We start from the raw sequence: 3465 nt of genomic DNA on the forward strand, positions 1-3465 counted from the left end.
AACAGATTTAATTTTTTTGGTGGCCCTTAAAAGGGCCTAGTAAAAAAATGTTAAGATTGTTTTTTCTTGCTGAAACAGGTTTCCATTTTCCTTCCAGGAGAAGCACGGGTCGATCTTGTGGTCGTGGGCGGAAAAGAAAGAGAATGACGTTCTGCAACAAAAAATCTATCAGGATAAGATACTATTGAAGACCACTCGACGCAGGCTTCAGCTTTCAGGATCGTTTCACCTGCTTCACACCGCTGCGCCCTCGGCGCTCTCCATGGATGTGAAGAGCGCCACTACGGCGGCCAGTACTTGTGCCTCAATATCTTCTTCTTGCGGCGGGTAGTCGGCCGATGATTCAGAAAGAGACGAGTCAACACAAGGAAACATCTCCTCGATTTCCTCCTCCGTAGGGGTTGGCATTAAATGGAAAATTCGAGGGTCCCATACATGGAGCATTCTGATTTTATCGTGCTCCTCTTCCTGTATGGGAGAAACAGTGAATTGTTCTGACCTCAAAGATATTATTTCGAGGTCTTCTTCACTGTCAGCCCAGCTGGTGCCGCCATAGGACAAGTCTACGAAACCACGCGGTGTCAATGGAATGACAGGCGTGTATGTTGTTTCGAAGACTACGGCGGCCGGTTCAGCTGTAGGCGAGGCCTCTTTGTAAGCATTGCCACTGGTCTCTTCCACTTGCAGAGACCTACTTCCGGAGTGGCAAGCATTTTGATCCAAGGCCTCTGTCGAATTTTGACTTTTCTTTCTTTTTTTTTCTGTAGCGGCCATCTTGCCCCCAAAGCAAGACATCAAAAGTTGTTGGACTTTTTTCATCACCGGCATCTTGAGAGTCAGCAGGAAACCCGAGTGAAAGGCGTCGCAATCAAATGTTGTGAAAGTACGGACCTCCGGGAGTACGAGAGCCATCCTGCCAGATGACGCAATGCGCTCACGGTGGTGCAGTGAACGCGAGAGTAAATAATATTGTATAACTATGGCGTGTTCACTTTCGTCATACATGTACCGTGTTTTAAAAAAAGGAAGTTGTGGTGTATTAAGTCTTAAGTACGCAGAGATGAGAGAATTGGTTAAGAAGGCGAAGGCTGCGATCAGTTTTATCATTTTATGTTTATTCTTGTGCAGTCATACAATAGTAGTCAGTTAACATTAACGTTTTTAGCGGGTTTTCCGCAATATGCCAGAATGGACTATTGGGGCCAAAATTAGATTACATCACACCCTCGCTCTGCTTCTGAAGAACTCTGTCGAAGAGACATGGTTTCAGGATATCGAGACGTGAACGAGTGTTTCTGCCCAGAAGAAGTTTTGCTGGTGACTCTCCTGTTGTGGCGCGTGCAGAATTTCGGTATGCCATCAGAAAACGTGAAAGTTTCATATGTGCAGTGAGCCTCCGTCCGATTTCGCAGATTTCATGTCATTTTTGAAGACTTGAACAAAACGTTCTTCGATGCCGTTTGTTAAAGGATGGTACGGGGCACTTGTGATGTGCTTTATGCCGTTGTGTCGCAGGAAGCTTTTGAACTCTTCAGAGGTAAATTGCGGACCGTTGTCACTGACGAGTTGGGTCGGAAGTCCAAACCTTGCGAAAATTGTGGTCAGAACATCTATTGTAGCGCTGGAGGTAGTCGAAGTTGTGGGTATCTCTTTAGCCCATTTTGTGTGCGCATCAATGACTATCAGGACCATACAATTCATAAATGGACCTGCATAGTCTGTGTGTATGCGTTGCCATGGTTTTTCTGGAAACGTCCATGGGTGCTGTGATGAACTTTGTGGGTCTGGTTGTGACTACATGCAGCCAGTACAGCCTTTGGTCATTTGCTCTATGTCCTTGTCCAGTCCTGGCCACCAGAAGTATCCACGAGTCATGTTCTTCATCTTGACTATGCCTAGATGACCTTCATGCAGTTGTTGAAGGACTGATGTTTGAAGACTCTTGGGAACAATAGCCCGTGAATCCCACACTCGTGAACCCCACATTAAGCATCCTTGGTGGACGCCGAGTTCATCTTGTCTGTTCATATATATACGGCTTCATTTCACTTGGAACTTGTTGAGGCCAACCGTTTTGTGTGAAGTGGATGACCTTTGACAAGATGGTGTCAGTTCTTGAGGCCTTGTTAATGTCCGATGCACTGATTGGCAGTCCTGTAAGGATTTCATTATACATGTAATACATCTCTTCCATTTCGCCGTCATCTGTGCTTCTCACAGATAATGAAAGTCTTGACTGAGTGTCTGCGTTGGCATTGCTTTTGGAGTTCCTGTATTCGATGGTGTAGTTGAATCCTGATAGGAATGCAGCGCAGCGTTGCTGGCGTGCTGCCGATGTAGCTGGAATGCCTGTGTTCGGCCCGAAAATGAACTTCAGCGGTTGGTGATCTGTGATGAGAGTAAAGTGATGACCACATATGTAGTTGTAGTTGTAGTTGTAGTTGTAGAATTTCTTGACACTCTACACAATGGCGAGAGCTTCCTTGTCTATTTGGGAGTAATTCGAATCAGATTTCGAGAGGCATACGCTATTGGACGTTCTTCAATGTCCTCTGTAATGTGTGACAGCACAGCACCTATGCCGTAGGGTGAAGCACCACAGGCCAGTCTGCGACTACTGAGAGGAAGGTCTGGCTTGTAGCGGACCAGTACTTCCTCTGATGCAATCATGTCTTTTGCCTGCTGAAATGCTCTGCTGCACTCGGTAGACCAGACGAAAGGCGTGTTGTTTTGCAACAGCTCGTGGAGTGGCTTTGCGATGAGGGCAATGTTCTTGAGGAACTTGTGGTAGTAGTTGAGTGGTCCCAGAAATGACCTGAGCTGGGTTTTGTTCTCAGGAATTGGGGCATTGACTATGGCATCAACACTTTCTTGGGTTTTGTTGAGTCCATGTTTGTTGATTTTGAACCCGCAGAAGACGACTTCTTCTTGAAAGAATTTACATTTATCCTGGTCGGCCTTTAGACCGTTATCTTCCAGCCTTTTTATTACTTCTGCAAGATTTTCCAGGTGCTTCTTATCGTTTTCGCCTGTGATGATCATGTCGTCCTGGTTGCACTGGACACCTTCTGCACCTTGGAGTACATGTATTTGGTCAATTGTGCGTTGCCAGATAGCAGGCGATGACGTGATGCCAAAGACCAAACGGTTGAAAACATATAGTCCTTTGTGCGTGTTAATGGTGGTGAGAGGTCTGGATGACTCATCAAAGGGAGGCTGAAGATAGGCCTGGCAAAGATCGATCTTGGAGAATTTTTCTCCTGCTCCTGGTTGGGCGAAGAGATCTTCAATCCTTGGGAGGGTGTATTGTTCTGCCTCAAGGACTGGGTTGATTGTGATTTTGAAATCACCGCAGATACGTACATCCCCAGAGCGTTTGAGAACTGGAACTATTGGATTTGCCCACTCGGAATGGGTGGTCTTTGTCAGAATCCCAGCTGATTCCAGTTTTTCCAGTTCTTTCTC

This window comes from Aplysia californica, unplaced genomic scaffold (assembly GCF_000002075.1).
Source record: "Aplysia californica isolate F4 #8 unplaced genomic scaffold, AplCal3.0 scaffold00358, whole genome shotgun sequence".
Lineage (NCBI taxonomy): Eukaryota > Metazoa > Mollusca > Gastropoda > Aplysiida > Aplysiidae > Aplysia > Aplysia californica.